The sequence below is a fragment of the Camelus dromedarius genome, chromosome 14 (assembly GCF_036321535.1).
Source record: "Camelus dromedarius isolate mCamDro1 chromosome 14, mCamDro1.pat, whole genome shotgun sequence".
NCBI lineage: Eukaryota > Metazoa > Chordata > Mammalia > Artiodactyla > Camelidae > Camelus > Camelus dromedarius.
Window position 1 is genome coordinate 57245685 of NC_087449.1, and position 20033 is coordinate 57265717.

General features: G+C 51.0%; 1 long non-coding RNA gene across 2 annotated transcripts in view; it reads left to right on the top strand.

Annotated features, from left to right (window-relative positions):
- The first annotated feature begins 1386 nt into the window (after nucleotides 1–1386).
- The window catches only part of LOC135322905 (uncharacterized), a 91408-nt gene continuing 72761 nt past the window's right edge, over nucleotides 1387–20033 (top strand). For both annotated transcript variants that reach the window (XR_010383949.1, XR_010383950.1), the window contains exon 1: nucleotides 1387–1486. This is a non-coding gene — a long non-coding RNA (uncharacterized LOC135322905). The remainder of the gene's footprint in view (nucleotides 1487–20033) is intronic.

Here is a 20033-nt window from a genome sequence, read left to right on the forward strand (position 1 = left end):
ATTCTCTGTGGAAGCAGAAAGGACCCTGAGTTTGGAGTCATATCCAGTTTCAAATCAAGCTCAACTCCTTCCTGACTGTGTAACCTTGGGCAACTCACTTGGAGCCTTAATTTCCTCATCTGTAAAAGGGGGGCAGTAGGACCTCCCTCACAGGCTATGGGGAGGATTCACCAAGATAAATTATCTGAAATGGCCAGCACCGAGCCTGGCGCAAAGCAGACGCACAGTCAGTGGGGTTCCCTTTCCTTTCTCCCACCAAGCACTCTTCCCTTCCCCTTCTGGTGTGGCTGGTTCCTAGACAGTCATATCTGGGTCATGGTCATCGCCCTAATTCCTGGTTGAGGCCCTGGCACATAGTAGATAATCCATAGATACGTGTTAAATGAGTTTTTCCAAAGTCCAGATCAGCTCCTGACTCTCCTGTGTCCCCAAATTCATCAATGGATGTTCATTTCTTTCAAAAGAGCAGGCTCAGCTCTTTAGCTTGGCATTTGAAACCTCTTGTGACCTGACCCCAGAGTCACCACCCCTCAAAGACTGCCCTTAGCCCTTAGCCTTGGGCAGCTGGGCCCCCTGTCCAGGCCCTGTGCTTTAGAAGTTCGGGATCTGGCTTTCCTCTGGCCTGGCCCATCCCCACGGGGCAAACAGTCTGCAAGGCCAAGGGGTCATGTCCACCCAGAAGCCATACCTCCTCCTCTGGACTAGGCTTTGGGACCCAGGCCCCCCAATTCCCTTCTCCCACATTTGCCTCCAGGGCTTGCATGAGCCTTTTCCCTGAGTCATCCTCCTATAGTTGGACCACACTTTTGGTGTTTGTGTCCCTAAGTCCAAAGGTTGGTCACTTGTCAGACTTGTGGATGGTGCTTGGCCAGCCTCACAAGAGGCCCCACCTGTGCATGTGAAGCCCTTGCAGAGGAAGATGGAATCTCTGTTGGGAAAAGAAGGGATGGGGGATGCTCTGGACCCAGACCTCCATTTGTATGCTTGCCTTGGGCTCCAGAAATGTTGGTTCTGCCCTTTGTAGAATTTCACATAGTTGGGATCATACGGTGTAGGTCTTCTGTGTCTGGCTTCTTTGGTTCAGCACAATTATTTAAGACTCACGCATGTTGTTGCTCTGTCAGTACTTCATCCCTTTTCGCTGCTGAATAGTATTCCATTGTATAGAGGTCTCACATTTTTTTGTCCATTTCACTGGTTGATGGACATTTGGGTTGTTTCCAGTTTGGGGCTGTTACAAAGAAATCTGATGTCAACAGTCACATAGAAGTCTTTGCTGGACATCTGTTTCCGTTTCTCTTGAGTGAAATTGCTGGGTCATATGGTAAGTGGATGTCAAGTGTTTTGCAAAGTGGCCCTACTATTTTGCATTTTCACCAGCAGTGTGGGAGAGTTCCAGTTCCTCCTTATCATTGTCAACACTCCAACCCAAGACTCCCGCGCCTAAAACCCAGGCAGTGCGGAGGCCATGAATTAAACAGGACAGGTGGGTCTCGGTTGGGCTGCTCATCTCTGTAAGGATATTTGACTATCAGAGCAACAAGAACCTCCAGGGATGCTGAGCTGTGTTTTTGTCATTTTACAGATGGGAAAACAGAGACCCAGAAGGGGAAGGGAATTGTCCTCCCCTGAGAGGGATTTGGTGCTGGTAGAGCTGGGAGGAGGCAGTGGATGGAGTAGGATTAAGAGCAGGGATTTTGGAGTTGGATTACCCCCAGATTCTAGTCTTGGTTTAACCGATGACTAACCTCTCTGAATCTCCACTCTTCCTTCTGTAAAATGGGGACAACCACAGCCTCATAGAATAGATGGGCAGGATGAAATGCCTAGAGCTTGAGAAGTTCCAGAAACATTTTACTGAGCACTTACTATGTGCCAGGCACTGTTCTTGATGCAGTGGACACAGCAGAGAATGAGACAGAGATAGTCCCTGTGCTCTGGGAGCTGACAGATGGTGGGGGGAGACAGATTATAAAGGAGGAAACAAATAAAATCAATAATCATAAACTGTGACAAGTGCTGTTTGAAGAAGCCAAACAGTGATCTATATCAGACAGAGCTTCTCCAGCCTCTCCAAAGAGGTGCTGTTTAAGTGGGCTGTGAATTATGGAGAGGAGCTGACCATGTGGGGAGGTGGAGGTGGAGGTGGTGGTGGTCCAGGATATGGGAACAGCATATGCAAAGGCGCAGAGGTTGGAAAGGAAGGACTGTATTTCAGGCACAGGAAGGGCGGTGCTGCCCTGGTACAGAGGTTCAGGAGCGAGCACTGCAGAGACACCGGAGTGCTGGCCTGGGCTTGGTCGTGCTGGGCCTTGCAGGGGTTTAGATTTTACATGAAGAGCTGATTTCTTTTTAGACACAGTGAATGTTGGCTGTTATCATCCTTCCTCTTATTTTCCATCACAGGGGTCTTAATTCCCAGTTCAAGCCTCTTTTCCAAAAACCCGATGTGGGCAGGTGCAAGGCTGGGGTCTGCAGCCAGCTGGGCCCGGCCTCCATCCCGACCTCTCCAACAGGCCTGGCAAACTGAGTAGCACCAGCTGGCGGGGTGGGGGCTGGGAGAAACCATCTGCTGTTCCCTACTGTCCATCAACCCATTGTCTGGTCCACGCCCTCTGCTCTGAGGACAACGGGAGGACAATGGGGGAATGTGATCTTCAGGCTCATGTTTCCTGGCCTGGCCCCTCGCCCCCATGATGACACCAGGAGAATGCCCCCCTGGGGTGGAGGCAGGGGCTCTACCAAGCCTGCATCCCTCATCATCTCCCTGGCAACCGCAGCTGCCAAATTGTTGGTTGAGGGGTTTTTTTTTAGCATCCTGGGTGGGGGTTTTCTTCTTGCCTCTCCTTAGAGGGTGGGATGCTCTTGGGAAAGGATGCTTCCTGAGGGCCCCTGCGCCTAGCCTGGCGTCTACGGATTCCTCAGGCCACCTGTGAGCCCAGCTCAGGAACACTCTAAGTCAGCCCTGGCACAGGCTTGAGATGCCAGCAAGATGGAGGCACCAAAATAAACTCATTATATTTGAGAAAAAACGTCAACGTTGTCATTATGCAAAGAATCAGACCATTGTTAAACTTCTTTGTGCTCGTTTGATGGTTTAGTACTGTTTTTATTTGGACTTACATGGGCAGTGGAGGGGTGCACCACCCTCTCCTCACTGCTTGGAATCTCTAAAAGTCTGGACCCAGCCCTCAGGGGACATGAAGGGAGGGGAGCAGACCTGTGGACATCTGCCCTCTCATCCCTTTGGTGGAGAGATTCACGACTTGCAGGGCAGCGTTGAGAGCTAGCTGGCTTGTCAGCAGCCAGTGAGGTCACTCTCTAGTATTCCAGAAGCCAAAAGGGTGATAATATTAGAAGGGTGATAATAAAAGAAGCCAGACAGTGATACTAACAGCCAGTGTTTATTGAGCACTTACTGTGTGCCAGTAATTACCTTATATATGTTAACTCACTGAATCATCACAATAAACCCAGGAGGTGAGTACTCTTGGCATCATCCCATTTTATAGACTGTGACGCTGAGGTACAGAGAGGTTAAGTAGATTGCCAACGTCACACAGCTATTGGGTGGCAGAACTGGGATTTGAACTTGGGCAGCAGAATCAGGATTCGAATTTACGCCCTCTCTCTCTGATTCCTGGTGAGCTCATGCATAGCTTTTCTTTCCGGAAATAAGCCCCACCCCCAGCCGCAAACCAGGCCAGAACTCTGGGGAGATAAAAATAAAGAGCTCAGGCACGGCCTCTCCAGGCTACCCCAGTGACTTGGCATAGCCTGGGGTTGGGAGCTGGACCAACGTAGGTTTGTGCCATCACTTGGATACTGATTAGCTACGTGGCCTTGGGTACAAAACCACTTCACCTCTCTGAACCTCACCCTCCCCTCCTGTAATTAGGATAATGATCGATCGTACCTTGCTCACTGTGTTGGTGTGAGCATTGAATGAGTGAATACACGTCAAGGGCTTAGAACAGTGTGCTCAGTAAACAGTCAGGCTGATTGTTATCTTTGCTTTTGCTCCCTTTTATGGTGATGGGGGGGGCTTGAATACTGGGTGAAGACACTTTGTATGTGGAAGACAATTACACAAATGTCAGGTCTTGGTGTGACTCATATAAATACGGAGTGTTCAGTCTGGAGAGCATGAGGGGGTGGGGGCTGGGAGGAGAGCCATCTTCCAAGGGGACGGAGTGCCAAGTGTCAGCTCAGTGGGGTGGTAGTGAGGGCACCAGCAGCTCTGAGGCGAGGGAAGGTGGCCAGTCTGCGCCGCTCCCTGAGCCAGAGGAGAGTCTTGGGCTGGGACCCCGGGCACGTTCCTTTCCCTCTCGGGGCCTCAGGCTCCCCATCTGTAGAATGGGTGACTGGGGACTAGCCGATTTCTAAGCCTCCCTGTCCCTGCCCTAATTTTCGATGACTCTGAGATAAGAGGATGTGTAACAATGAAAGTGGAAATAGACACGTGGTGTGGTAGGTCAATTGCAAAAATGTGCCCAGCTCTCTTCCTTTTTCTCTGTAATCACACCATTTACAAAATGACTTTGCAGCTTCTCCCTGCAAGAGGTGGAGTCTATTTTCCCTCTCCCTGGCACCTGAGTCCCGGGGTCCTGGTGATTTGCTTTGGCTGATGCAAGGGGGATGAGGCTATGTGCTGGCTCCACGCTGAGGTCTCTAGAGGACTTGCTGCTTCCTTTCTGTCTCCTCTCCCTCTTTCTCTTTCTCCTTCCCTCCCCTCTTCCCTCCCTCTCTCTCACCTTCTCTCACTTTCTCTCTTGTGACTGCTCTGTCAGCAATTCTGGGCTGGCCTCCTGGAGGAGGAGAGACCCGTGGCCCAGTCACTTCCATCATCCCAGCTGACAGGCAGCTAATTGTCAGACAGTTGAGCGTGAGCCCATCTTAGACCCACCAGCCCCCAGCCCACCTGCCAGCCGCCAGCAGACCCATGAGCAGGACTAGCTGAGATCAGCTGAGCCTGACCCAAAGCAACAGAACCACCCAACTGCCTTGCAGACTGGTGAGAAAATAAATGTTTATTGTTGTGTGCCATTGAGGTTCTGTGGTTGTTACACAGCATTACTGAGTCAGTTGATAACTGATACACATGGTCAGTGGAAAGCAGTGTGGGCACAGTCTGGTGCTCTCCTGGGCTGGGCTGTGTGTGTGTGGGGGCAGGCAGGGTTGGTTTAGTGTAATGGTTGAAAGGTTAAGTTCTGGATGGAGTCTGCCTGCCGCACTTCAGACCCCAGCTTTCCACTTTCCAACTGTGTGGCTTTGGGCAAGTTACTTAACAGAGACGTCTCTGTTTTCTCCAAAGTCTAGATAATCATAGAACCCACTTTGGGGTTGTAGATAGAGTTAATTCATGTAAAGCACTTAGAAAGACTCTGCCCATGTGTAGTTTTCCTGGGTTTAAGATCTAAGACAAATGTGAGGTTGAATCTTGATCCTATTATTTACTGGGAATCTGACCTTGGGTTATTCCTAAGCTGACATGTCCTTAACTGTAAGTTGGGGATCTTCCTAGCACCTTCCTCATAACTGAGATTGTGTGTATACAGGGCTTGACCCAGTGCCTGACCCAGAAGCTGCTCAGGAAATCTCAGCTTGGGGGAGGGGCCTCCCCCTAAGATCTTCTCCTTCTTTGCTCCAGCTTGGCCCACCTGCTGCTTCTGGTCATGGAATCTCAGAACCAGATGTCCCTGGGAGACCAGCGCTAGTTCAACTTCCTTATTAAGTATGGGCCCAGAGTGGGGACTTGCCCAGGACCATACAGAGTCAGTGCTAGAACCTACTCATTCTGACCTCCAGCCTGGTGCTTCTTGCATGATGCTGGGGTGGTCGTGTCCCCAAGTGGTACATGTCTCAAAGAGCAGACCAAGCTAGACCTGGCACCTTGTTCCACGGGCCACATGGGAGGTGCAGCCTCCTACTGGTCTTTCCCATGAGCCCATCCCATGCTGGTGCTGGAGAGTTCCCAGAGGGGTGGGGCCCGGACCCTGACCATGGCGGGTGCCACCCAGTGAGTCAGATGCTTAGATGACTAGGGGACCCTGGCCTCAGTAGGAGCACAGAGGGCAGCTAGCCAAGGGTATTCCCCGGGTACTCAGTGGGGAAACCATAGCCAAGTTTGGTCAGGGGCCTGCCCGGGATGCCCATTTCAGCAGAGAAAGAGCCAAACCTAGTACCCAGGCCTCCAGATGCCCACCCTGTGGCTCTAGGCTCATCCTCCCTCTTCCCCCAGCTTGGGCTCCTGGCCCTGTGGGTGTAACAGAGACAAGGCCAGAGTCAGGCAAGGTGGAGCCTGCTCCACCCCTGGCCTCAGCCTGGCTCAGGGAGCCTCCCTGGGGCTGCCCCACCTCTGCCCCCATTGATTACAGGGCTGCCTGGCCTGACTGTAGCCTGGACACTCCCTCCTCTCAGGGAAATGGGTCTCTGACCTCACCGTCCATCGCTCGTAGTCCATCCCTCGTAGGGGCCGGCACACCTGCTGAGTCAGGCCTGCCCCAGGCCCCAGGCTACCTCTCCAGGTCTTAGCTTGTCTCTGGGGAGGAGGCCTGGGCTTCCCTGCCTCTTTCTGCCCCTTCCCAGGGCCGGCCTGGCCCGGCTGAGGGTGCTGTGTGTGGAGCTGCTGTGCGCGTGCATGGCCGTGCGTGTGCACTGTGGATTTCCTCTCCTGCAGCACTGCATGGACACATGCCCTGATTCACACACAAGCCGCCTTCGTTCTGTGTGCTCGCTGTGTACGAGGTGGGGAGGCGTGTGGGTGTGTTTGCATAAGTTCTTGCTGGGCGCTTTTTCTGCCCAGTGTATGGGTGTCCTGCGTGTGTGTTGTGTGCACAAGTTGTGCACAGTGTGTCTATATGCACTGGCAGATAAGGGGGCCCTTGGGGCAAGTGCACAGCACACTCACCCCTGAGCACTTACTGTGTACGCTGTGTCACTGCATGTGAACTCTAAGGGTGTGCATGTTGTGTGTGTGTGCACATTGTGTGTGTACACATTGTGTGAACGCACATAGTGTGTGTACACATTGTGCGCACACACTGGGTGTACACGTGTGTGCATGTTTTGTGTGTATACACACGGTGTGTGCACAGCCTATGTGTACACCTTGTATGTGCACATTGTATGTGTACATGTGTGTGTGCATGCTGTGTGGGTGCACACAATGGAAGGTCCTCTGAGGACCAGTGTTGGCTCCGGGGGTGGGCTGGGGAAGGGCTTCAAGGTTCAGCCTTGGGTGGGTGTCCTGCCAGCTCCTTCTAGCTTGTCCCAAAGCCTGCTTCCGAGGCGCCTGTTCCTGCAGCTTGGCTCAGGCAGGCCCTGGGAGAGAGAACTGCCGACAGGGACCTGGAGGTGGAGGGGATCACCTCGGGCTGGAACCTACACTGGACACTGGTGCCACTCGGAGACCTCAGCACTGGCATCTCCTCTGGGTAGAGACGAGGAAGACAGGTCCTGGGGACCTCTCTTGCCCTTTGATCTTTGCTTCCCAAAGGTCATTTTTCTCTGAGACCTCTTCTGTCTTTGAGGGTCCTATATATAACAGGTCTTTGAACCTCTGTGCAGGGGTTGCAGGTCCCTGGAAGCTCCTCAGTTGCCCCTGACCTTGAGCCAGTCAGGTTTTGAGGATCTGGGCAGCATGGAGCCCAGATCTGTTGGCATCCAGGACCTGGGCCCCTGACCACTGCCCCACCCTGCCAGGGCACATCCAGAGACTCCTGCAGCCACCCGATGGGGTTGCATCCATCTACCCATGTGCCCTCCTATAATCTAGGCATAAGACACAACGCTGCCTCCTCACTCCCGTTTCAGGGCTGCCATGGCAACGCAGAAGTTGGCTCACCATCTGCTGCCTGTGGGACCTCAGTCAGGCCTTTACCATGCTAGGAATTAGTGTAGGGAGGCACCTGACCTGCTGTGGGGCAGCCATTGGCCACATCTGGCGTCTTTCAGCTCTGGAGTGTTTGGAGACAATGCAGCCTTGAGTCCCTCTGGCTGCTGGAGAAGTGTGGACACGGAGAGAGCCCATGTCTCCCCGGGGCTAACCTCTCCTAGTAACATCCTCTCTTAGGGAAGTGTCTGAGACTTATTCACACTATAGTGGAAATGACTGACCCTTTCTGGGAAGGCTGTGGGTTGGGGGTGGTAGAAATCTGGACTTTAATAGCAATTAGAAGCTTAAATTATCAAATTATCAACAGGGAAGATTATAGGCATGAGAGGGAAGTGCAGGGATATTAAACACTTGAAAACTTAGTTGGTAAGGTGGTTCTAGGTATACACTGGGGTCATGGCAAGTCTAACTTGCCCTTTGGGTGTCAGTGGGAGTTGGGGAGGGACCATGGCTCATCTCTGAGGCCTTTACCTCTGTTGGGAGCTGAGTTTTTCCTATGGGGCTCAGAGGTTCCCTCTACCCCTACTTCTGGCTCTTCTACATTTGTTTTCTTTGGAAAAATGTTCTCCCTTGGATGCTCTGTGCTTAGTATAAAAAGAGCAGTGGAGAGGAGGAGGGAGTCAGGATTCCAGTGGAGTGAAGTTAGGGGTAAGGTAAGGTGGCTGGGAGGGGTGGGTGAGAGAAGAGGAGAGAGAGGGAAGAGGAGAAGGGAGGTCTTAAGGAAAATGAGATCAGTTGCAGGGTCTACTTGAATCCCTGAACTGCCACTAGAGGGCGCATGAGTGTGGGTGAGTGACTTCCCCTCCCTGTGACTCAAGTCTCCTTATCAGTGAAATGGGTACAGTAACTTCTGGGGTGGCTGTGAGGACGGGGGGAGAGGCATGTAGAGGCCTGGCAGGGGGAGAGCACGCAGCAGTGGCTTTGAAAAGAGTGGTCTGCATCCCTTCTTCCTTTCTGCCATGGATTCTGTATCAGAGAGGGAAGTTTCTAGACATTGTCCCAGGCCCTCTCTCTCAGAAGGAAGATGCTCTGGCATCTGAGCCCATCTGCTGCTGACCTGGGTCTCTAGTCTGCCTAAGAGAGGAACCACCTCCCGCAGGCCCTGGGCAGGTCCCACCCCCTCCTTGCCAGGCGACAGGTCCACAGGCTGGGAGTAACCCACATAAATCGAGGTCGATGTACTGTGTGGCGCTGGGATGCCGAAGTCCTCCACCTCAGGGGCTCCGGGCCCAATCCCAGGCCCAGGAACTGGGACAAATCGGGAGATAAACAGAGGAGTCATTCTCAAAGGTGGAGCCCACCTCCTCGCCACACCCAACATCAGAGCCAGCAAGGCCCCAGTAGCACCCAGCTTGACTTGGTAGGGAAGCTAAAGGGTACAGATAGGGAGAGGGGAGGGGGGAGCAGGGCAGGCTAGCAAACCCTCTCCACCAGCAAGCTCCTCTCTGTGAAATTCTAGCATCTGCAAATTTATTTCTGCCAGCAATTTACCTTTTCTGCAAGCAAGAGAAATCTGTTCTTGTTTATGAGTCACTGCTTTTTCGGAAAGATTAGAGAAAGAAGCATCTGCGGTTGGGAATAAGACAGTGGCGGGGCCAATAAAAATGAGCCCTGGCATAAAGTCTAATGTGGTCTCACTCCCATTCAACCAGAGGCAATTATTTTCTTGGCTGGAGGTACATGGCTTTATTAATATCCACACAGCATCCTTTTTTGATAAAGCAAACATTTTCTAAGTAAATAAACTTTGAATCTTAAACTGAAAGCTTTACTTGACATGATGTAATAAGCTGGAAAATATGCTCTCCATAGAAACCTGTTAGGGAATGTGAAGTTGGGATAGTCTGGGTAGGAGTTTAGCATTAGATCTGCAGCTGGGGCTGGAGAAGGGTGGCTGGACCCTGTTTTGGGGGAGTAAAGCTGGTCGACTATCCTGTTCTCTGCGGGGGACACTGCCACTAGGCAACCCTCTGGGGATCCTTCCAGGGGCTGCCCTCCTCCTCCTGGATGCCTTGGGTAGGCCCTTCAGGCCACACACTACGTGGTAGTGTACAGTCTGCCAGTTGTCCCCAGTATTTGTGGTCCTCCAGCTCAAGACTACATTTCCCAGTGTCCTTTGCAATCAATCCAATCATGTGATAGGATCTAGCAAATAGGATGTGAGTGAAAATGAGTTGAGTAATTTCCAGGTTGGGCCCTTAAAAGGACAGGAGTGAACTTCCCTCTCCCCATCCCTTATTCCAACTGCTGGAGCAGAATCCTTGGACCCCAGCACGGAGGCCACATGTGAAGGCTGGCAGAGCTGCCCTGGATATGTACCTCTGGACTGTCATATGAGGGAAAAATGAACTTGCATCTCATTTAAGCCAATATATTTTGGGGTCTATTTGTTACAACAGCTTATTTTGTACCCTCCTTTCTTCATGTGGCAAACACAGCCTGATAAATTGCCCAAAGCCTGTGGTGAGTTACTTGCGTGTAGTTCGGTCACAGTCAGTGTCGCATTGTGGTTCAAAGCCTGTTGGACCTGATTTCAAATCCCTGCTCCCCTACCTGGTAGCTCTGTGACTTCGGGAGAGTTACTTAATCTCGCTGCACTGGGGTGGTTTCAGTTAGAAATGCCTTTCCCATGGTGACCCTGTGTCCACATGCATATGTCACTGGAACAAAAGTTCCATGGGCCAAAACACTCTTATTACTACCAGTATACTCTGATATTTTCTATTCCACTGGTTCTCAAAGTGTGGCCCCTGGACCAGAAGCATCAGCATCACCTGGGAACTTAAAATGCAATTTCTTGAGCCCCATCCCAGACCCGCTGAATCAGAGACTCTGGGGAGTAATGCCTAGAAGTCTAGGTTTTAACAGGGCTTCTGGGTGATCCTGATGTGGCTAAAGTTTGAAAATGACTGTTCTACTTCATCAACAAAATGGAAATGATCACCTATTAAACTAACCTTATGACCCGCGAATATGAATCATGACTCATGTAGAATTAGTGGACGTCTGTTTCCCTCCTAGCATTCGTTTCTTCTCCTTCTTCTCCTTCACCCCCCGTTCCCCTCCCACTCCCCTTCCCCCTCCTTTTCTCTCTCCCCACCCCCGCTTTCCTCCTCCTTTTTCTCCCCCAAATTTCAACAGAGAAACTAACTCTGGTCCATGACCCCAGGGATAGGTGGTCAAGACAGGCCCAGCCAACTGAAGCAGCGGTTGGTTCAGGGATGAGCATGTGATCTTCGTTGTCCAAGAAAATGCAATCCTGAGACTTTTGCTGGAACTATTGGGAAAGAGAAACTTTCTGCCCAGGGGTTGCTGAGCTGTGGGGAAAGAGCCGGGGCCGCCAGTGCCGCTGGAAGGGTTTGGAAGAGGCTGTCTGGTGCTGCAGGCATCTCAGAGGAGGGAACTGAGGGGCAGAGGAGAGAGCAAATGTTTTGGAATCTTGCATCATCTTGATCCCAGGCACAGCTGCCAGGGTCCACCTCAAGCATCTCTGGAGCTGAGGAGCGATGGAGCCGGAGCCTAGGTGCAGCTCTGATGTTCAGGGAAGTTGACACCCTCAGGGCTTCCTTCAGTTGGTGCAGTGAGGAGCTGGGAGTGAATGCCCGGGCTCCTGTGCTTAGAAGGACAGTACTGGGAGGCAGCAGGCTTCTCAGAGGTTCCAAAGGAGTCCAGCTTTTGTTGCTTATGGCAGCAAATTGGAAAACACACCCTTAATCACCATTTCCTTCTTCCTTGTCTCAATCTCCTCTCTCTCTCTCTCTCTCTCTCATTCTTGCTTCCTACAATCCCCTCGCAAATAAACCACCTGCACCCAGATCCTTGTCTCAGGTTCTGTTCTCATGGAAAACCAAGACAGATTTCTGTTGATATTTGAGCATTTGGATCCAGCTAGACCTGAAACAAACTCTACTCCTGGACTTTTCAGCTAAGGGAGCCAAAAAAAACAAAAACAAAAACAAAAACAAAAACAAAAACCCACCTCCTTTTGTGTATTAGTGATCTGTTACTGTGTAACAAACTGCCCCCAAACTTGGTGGCTTTCCACAATAACATTTAGTATCACATTTTCTGTGGGTGAGGAATCAGGGGCGCTTTGCTAGGTCCCCTGGCTCAGGGACCCTCATGAAATTGCAATAAAAATGCCAGCTTAGGCTGCTTCAGCTCAAAGCTTCACTGAGAAAGGATCTGCTTCCAAGCTCACTTCTCTTGGCAGAATTCAGTTCCTGATGGCTGTTGGATTGAAGTCCTCAGTTCTTCGTTCTCTGTTGATCAAAGGTGGCCCTCAGTTCCTTGCCATGTGGGTCTCTCCATTGGTTAGCTCACAACATGGTGGCCGGCTTCAGCAGAGCCAGCAACACAGAAGCCAGTGTTTTGCCGCCTAATTTAAAAAGTGATGTTCTAACATTTTTTGTACTATTTTACTTGTTAGAAGCAAGTCACTAGGTCACCCTAACCGTACCCCTAACACACACTTAAGGGGAGGGGATTACACAAGGAAATGAGTACCAGGAGGTGGGCGTCATCAGAAGCCACCTCAGAAGCTGCCTACCCCAAGCTATGAGGAGTATGAGACCCAGGTCCACAGCACAAAGCCGAAGAAGCCTTGAGCATCAGAATGGACTGTGAACTCTGGCTTTGATTGGTCCCAAGGTAAGGGGAAGTGACAGGCACCTTGGGGACACTCATTGGGTGGGAAGCCTGCAAAGATTTTGGTGGCAGGAAAGGGAGAAGGAAATGGAGTGTGGAGGTCCCTCCTGTGACTCAGGGAAAACCTGCAGAAGTTCACTGCCATTCTCTTCATTAAGGGCTATCTTTCCTTTGAATTCTCTCTATACTATTATGGTACTAGCTAACCTTTATTTAACATTTATCCTGTGTCCATCCCTGGATAAAGAATTTCACCTATATGATCTCATTTAATCCTCCCCCTACGAGATCAGACCTGGACGTATCCTCATTTTAACAACGTGAAGAAACTGAGGTACAGAGAAGTTAAGTGACTTGCTTGAGGACACACAGCTATTAAAGTGGTGTCACTGGAATTCATCAGAGATCAAAACCATGTCAGCTCAGTGACATAAAAGCATTCATGGAGGCTTGAACACATTCACTCACTCAGAGCCTTGGTCTCCCTACCCTTTCATACAAGGTCTTAAGTTCCTTACCCTAACTTTCCTGTTACTGAATTTTCATTACTGCCAGCATTTATAGACCTCCTTTGGGATATGGAGACTTTAGAGAGTGTATTGAAAGCTATGTACCTTCTTGCCCACCAAAAATGCACTCATGCACTCGAACTCACATTTGCCATATGATCACAGGTGGCAACTAACTTTCTGAAGGGCCTCGGGAGCCCCCAGGATGGACTCTCATTGGCTCAACTCAGGTCATGTGGCCACCTTGGAACTTCGCAGTCTAAGGGGTTTGGTGCTCTGATTGGCCAGATCCTTAGGGACCACGGCATCCCATCCTGGAAAAATTGGAGCCTACATGGGGAGAGTGACTTGCTTAAGGTCACACAACATTAGTGGGCCCAGGTTGGACTCACACAGAAACACATGCCAGTCCCTTGGCCTGCAGGTTCCTTCCAGGCTGGGATGTGACTGACTCATCCATGCATTCCCAGCCACCTGTTCTGGGCCTGACACGCAGGGGGCATTTCATAAGCACTAGATCTGCAAAGGCCCCTGCAGGGAACAAAGAGTAACTCAATGGAAGCTGAGGAAAAGGTAGCGTTTGTCCAGGGAGACCCTGGAACATTGTCCTGCAGGATGTTAGGTAGCCCATGAAAAAAGAAACTGCTCCATGAGGATGTAAGTTCGTGGAACACTGGACTGAACAAAGTGAATTGGTTTCTTTACGTTAGAACTTCTCAGAATTCTTAATAGACTCATGGCAGTGAATCCCCTCAAAGGAAGATACAGCATGCAGTGTTTCCCAAGCTTGTTTGATCATACAATCCTTTTTATTAAGTGAGATTTTCGAAGGATTAGCATTTAGCGAAACATATTTTGGGAAATGCCAGGAACACAAGGAGCAACCTGGACCAGGGTGGTCAGGGAAGGATTACTGAAGGAGGAGGAGGAGGCACTTCAGCTACATTCCAAGATACGAGGATAAGAAGAATCAGATGAGGGCAGGGGAGACATCTCACATGAATCACAGGAGAAAGCACTAAATATTATAGCACGTATGAGTTGAAAGACTTATATAGGTCAAGACTCCGTTGGAGACAAGCACCAGAAGTGCAATTCAGACTGGCTTAGGCAAAAGAGGGAATTTATTGGTCCATGTAACTGATTTCAGGCATGGCTGGATCCAGGTGCTTGAACCATGCCCTCAGGGATAAGTATTGACTTTGCTTGCAGACAAACCCCTTTCTGAGGGAGGGGGGCCTGGCATCCCCAGGCACACATGCTGCCAGCTAGCAACCTCAGCAGGAAGTGAAATGCTTTTGTACAATAGTTTCCACCAAAGTCTCAGGATGGACTTTCATTGATTCAGCTTGGGTCACGTGCCCACCCTGGAACCAATCATGATAGCTCAGGAGATTTGGTACTCTGATGCCCAGACCCTTAGGAATCAGCACCCCAGCCTCTCACTGATAGATGGAGAAACAGTTGGAGCCCAGAGAGAAAGTGACTTGGTCAAGGTCACAGAGCAAGTGAGTGGGAGAGTGAGAGAGGGACTGTCAGTTCAGGGCTCTTTCTGGACAGCTGGTGCCTGGAGGCCACTCAGATCAGTGTGGACAGAGCAGAATGTCTGCCGGCATCCTTGTGTTGAGTGCTGTGGTGGGGCTCTGCCTGGAGAAGAGGCTGGAAGGGACGAGACTTCCAAGGCCCTGAGGCACCAGAGAGGCTGCGAGAACATCCCGGTGCCTGTGTTGGCTGTGAGCACATGTGAGGTGGGCTGTGGTTGGGGAAGACAAAGAGAGCAGTTCAGAGGCAGGTAGAGGGAGTGGCTCCCTGGCTTCTAGCGGGGACGGGGGGGGGGGGGGAGGGGTGGTGGTGGTGGGGATCTGTCTGAGGTCTGCGGTGTCTAGCCAGCTCTCCCTTCTCCCTGAGTTTTTACATCCAAGCTGTTGCTAGGCACTTAATTCTACCTTCTAAGTATCTCTGAACAATCCACTTCTCTCTGGTTCTACTGACTCCGCTCTAGTCTGAGTTATCGTCATCTGGCACCTGGCTGCTGGCAACAGTCTTTTAAATGGTCTCACATTCTCATTCTCACTTCCACCCAGCCCTTGATCTGACCGCTTCATAGCAGTCTGAGGGCTCTTTGAAAAACTCATATAAGAGGTCATCACTAAAATTTTCAATGGCTCTTCATTGCCTTCAAGATAAAATCTAAACTGTGGCCCCTCAGCATCTCTCTGGCCTCTTCATGGGGAATTGTCCCCACTGCACTCCAGACACACGAGTTTCTCCTTTGAACAGGTTTCTCCTTGAAAGAGCCACATTTCCTTACCTCTGAGCCTTTGCACATGCTATTCCCTCTGCCTGGAACTCTCCTTTTCCCTCTTCCCCTGGCTAAATACTGATCTTCCCTCAGATTTCAGCCCAACGTCTCTTCCTTTCCTTTAAGAAATCTTCCCTAGTGCCTTCCTTAAGACTGAACTGAGTTCACCTACTACAGACCCCAACAGAGCCATCTTCCTGGAAGATGAGGAAAAAGAAGTTCAGAGAAGTCATCAGAGGTCACATGACTAGTAAATGGCAGCGCTGAATTAAATTCAGTTCAATAAAGATGCATTGAGCGCTGACTAGGGACCAGGCCGTGTGGTTATGGTTACGGTTATGTGTGGTTATGGTGACAAATCAGACCAGGTCTCCTGCCCTAGAGGAGCTCTCAGACCAGCAGGGGAGACAGACCTGTAAACACAGGTCAGTACTGCGGGAGCTGAGAGATGGGGCTCCAGACCTAATCTCAGTGAGACATGGAAAGTTCCAGGATGGCGTGATGTCTGAACTGAGATTTGATGGAAAGATGCCCAAACCCATGTGCAATAATTCATTTCCTCACTGACTGAATGAATGAATTTGCACACCTGCATCTTTTGGGATGCAGAAGCCAGGGGTAGGTGCACGTGTGTGAGGAGACGTTACAATGAATTGACATCCACTACTATGTGTGGGAATGCCATTATGCATGCAAATAATGCTGTGTATTACAGCAGCTGGGGGACCAGAGCACCAATAGCCTTTACTATACCCTTGCTTCTCAAAATGAGGACTTGGGATCCAATGCATCGGCCTCCCCTGGGAGTCTGCCAGAAATGCCCTACCCTAGACCTGCTGACTCGGATCCTGCAACAGGACCCCCAGCCCTGAGCACGTTAAGGTTCAGGAAGCACTGTATGAACTGGCCTCACAGGGTTTTGGTGAGGGGCATATGAGGTTAGGGTACAGAAAGCACTTAAAAGAGCCTTTGGTCCACAGAAGGTACTATTCGTATCTGCATCCAGGTGTGTTGTGCTTGTTTGCTTATCCAGATTCTTCACATGGGTAAATAAGAGTGCAGGGAGGAGAGGCTGTATAATTTGCAGGATTCAGTGCAAAATGAGATGCAGGCCCCTTGTGCAAAAATCAGACAGCAGACAGAGCTTTAGACCAAGCACGGGGGAGCCCTTGTGAGCTAGGGATGCTGTGTGACCACTCAGGTGGCAGGAGGAAGCAGCCTGGGGGCAGGCATATGGACATGGATGTGTTTGAGGCCCTGATGATTCAAGGGTTTCCCTTCTCTGGCGATTTGGCCCATCCCTCTGGTTTTACAGATGAGGAAAGCCTGGGTGAAGGGTGCCAGACTGGAGATTGGACTGCCGTCTCCCATTTCCCAGAGTTCCACCCTTACGGTCCACCAGCGCGGCTCTGTGTGTCTGAGCTCGACTTTGGGGAATCGTTGAGAACTCGTAGCCAAGAAATGTTCTCTCACGTTTGCACATTGTGAAGAGACGTTGGAAGTATGTTCTCCCATGAATCGTGGGTATCCATTCCCAGGGAGCTCTCTCTGCTAGGGAAGGGGTGTGAAATTTAATTTGCACTAATTATCCCGAAGTGAGAGGAGCGGGAAATGAGTTGGCTCTGCACATTCGGCCTCTTCCAGCAGCTCCATCCAGTTCCCTGGGTGGCAGTTTATTTATGTGCAAGGGCTGGGCAGGTGGGGGGTGCTGTTACCAAGGCAACTGCAGCTGCCGGGATTTTGGGGCGGCTGGGTGGGGGGAGGGGAGGGAGTGGGTAAGGGCTGGGGCGGATCTGAGGCATGGAACCCTGTGATTGAGGGGGGTCTCCTGCGGGGCCCGACTGTCTCTGATGGGGGAGGGGAGAGGGAGGAGGGGGGAGGGGAGGGAAGAACTCCTTCTTGGCCCCTTGTTAGCTGGGGAGGGGAGCCTTAGCAGCTCTATCCCAGGAGACAGACGTACTGTCCCAGTTTGGTGGGAGAGAAGGTTTCCGATGATGTTTCAGTGATTCTCTGGAGCTGGGGTGGCCCTCTGAGGCCCCCAGGGCCTAGGCTGAGCTGGAGGGCAGAAACCCAGAGATGCAGCTGGCAGAGGGAACACTGGAGGGGGAGAAAGAGGGACTCCGGAGCCTGGGACAAAATGCCCTGCCAGTCTCCTCTTGCTCTTGTCCAACCCCTTTCTCTGCTCCAACTTTTTCCCCATCCCTCCCTCTCCCCCTCTGCCTGCCCTCCCCGTCCCTCTTCCTCTCTCCGTAGACGCTCTTTCTTGCCACCGCTAGAGGGCGCTGAGGCGCCACGGTCGCCCCTGGTTTATCAGCCTAGGACCGGCTGTGGGCGCCTCGATGGGGTGGGTGGGGCCGGCGGAGAAGGCCCCACAGCAACTGTGTCCTCTGTAGAACTGGGCTGATTCTAGCCTCTTTGGACCCAGGGGCAGCTCTGGGCTGTCCCCAAGGGCAGAGGATGTCACAAAGACCTCCCCCTAACAACTGTCAGGGGAACGGGTGTTGGAGGGGAGAGGGTGCTTCCTTGGGACCTGGAAGGAAGGAGCCTGGGTTTCCATCCCAGCCCTCTCACCTCCTGGCGTGTGGGGTGACCTGGGGAAGTCACATCACCTCTCCAACCTACTGGTTCCTCTTTTGTTAAATGGGGGCAACGGAGCCCACCTCGGTTGTGAGGATTAGACAGAGAAACATACAGAAACGGAGGTGTAGTAAGCACTCCAATGGGAGCTCAGAAAATTTGTGACTTTCCCAAGATCACATAGTTACCGAATGTCAGAATTAGACCCCGAATCTGTCTGAATCCAAACCTGTCCTCCTAATTGCTGATCATGTATGTGGACCCACGGCTTTCCCCAGTTGTCATTGGAGTAATAATAATTCAAGCTGAGTATTGTGTGGAGCGTTGAGAGGAGAGGGAGAAGGGTTCTAAGGTTCTTTTACAATATAAAGATTGGGAGAGGTGCATGCCTATCAGGCACTCTTTAGTGAAAATTAGTAGCATCTTTCCTGGCCCTGAGACTGAGTGTAAGAGGAGAAAGTAATACGAGAGCATGTGTGACTAGGGGGAGCAGATGTCCAGGCTGCGGTGTTGCTGTGGGTGGCAGGAGGGCACTGGCACCCACGGCAGGGGAGGGAGCAGGCTGGGAAGGCATCAGGGGTAGTGCTCTGGTTAGAGAGCTGGCCTTGCTACTCACTTGCTGTGTGACCTGAGCCAGTCCCTTTCTCTTTGAAGGTGTTGTCTCCCACTTGTACAATAAGGATAGTGGACTGACTAAATGATCCTAAGGTCTCTTCCAGATTAGAAAGTTCATGCAGCTTCTTTCTCCCAGGGCTTTGATGTGGGGCAGCTCTAACTGGCATCAGAGGCCCAAGAGTGCCCTAGGGTCCTAGTCCACATCTGGGTGACCCCACATAGAAGTGAGCAGTGATGGCTGAGCTGTCGAGTGACGAGCGGGAAGTAGGGGTGAGGTGAGGGGAGTGGGGCTGGGCCAGCCTGTTTTAAGCCATCATGCCCAGCTCCAGTGCCCAAACTTGCTATCCCTCTTGAGTTAGAGCCTTCATCATTTCATGATTAATTTGAACTTTTTATTGTGATCCACTCAGAAGCGAAAATGGAGAATCTTGGAGTAAACTGGGCTCAAATGTAGCCTCAGTTGCCCTGCGAGGAAAGGGCTGCCCTTTCTCAGACTCCTTCCCTGCCTCGCCCCCAGCCCTGGAAAGTGCTGTAGGCAAGGGGAACTAGACTTGGGGACGGCCAGACCTGGGACATAATCCTGGCTCTTTTTAGCTTTATGGCCTCAGATAAGCTGCAAAACCCCCTTGAGCCTCGCTTTCCTCATCTGGAACATGGGGATAAACCCACCTGCCTCTTAGGGTTCTTGGAAGGATTCCAAGAGGACATCTGTAGAGGTACCTGGTACACAGTAGGTGTTCGGTAAACACCAGGGGATTCTGGGTCAGTGCCAGCCCGGACAGACATTGATGGTTTCCCTGGCAACAGCCCTGTTTCCTTTAGACCATTGTAGTTGCTGAAGGATTGTCCCTTGGGACAGAGGCTCAGATCTGCAAGGCAGTGGGCAGGTCTGGCAATGTCCGCAGCCTCGGAACAATGCTGTGTCCCCACTTGCTTCTTTACTTTGGGGCCAGACCCTGGCCCTTGGCCAAATGCACAAGCTTTCAATTCTGTGAGATAGAATCTAAGGTATCTGATCGGCTTTCCTCCCTACCCGTCCCCTCCTCTCCCCACCTCTTTCTCTTCCAAGCTCTGCAGTGGGCTGGTTTAGGCCTCCAGACCAGTGGTTTGAAATCTAGAAATTTTAGTTTTCATCCAAGTTATATAAGCACACATTTGAAAGAATCTAAACAATTCTACAAGATTTATTATAAAAATCAACCGTCCCCTGACTTCACACCAATTCCCCACCCAGAAAGGCAAACACTTTGACTTCTTTTTGATGATTATTTTAGTATTTCTATTTGTATTTCTAAACAATATACTTGAATCACTGCTGCTTGAATTTTCCCTTTTTTTTTTGCTAGTCTTTTGATTTTTTTGAGGGGTAGCAGTTTTGAGGTATAACTCACATATCAAGTAATTTACCTAATTTAAAGAGTGCAATCAAATTGCCCCATTGCCCCAAGCTCTGAGCAACACCATCCTACTTTCTGTCTCTATATAT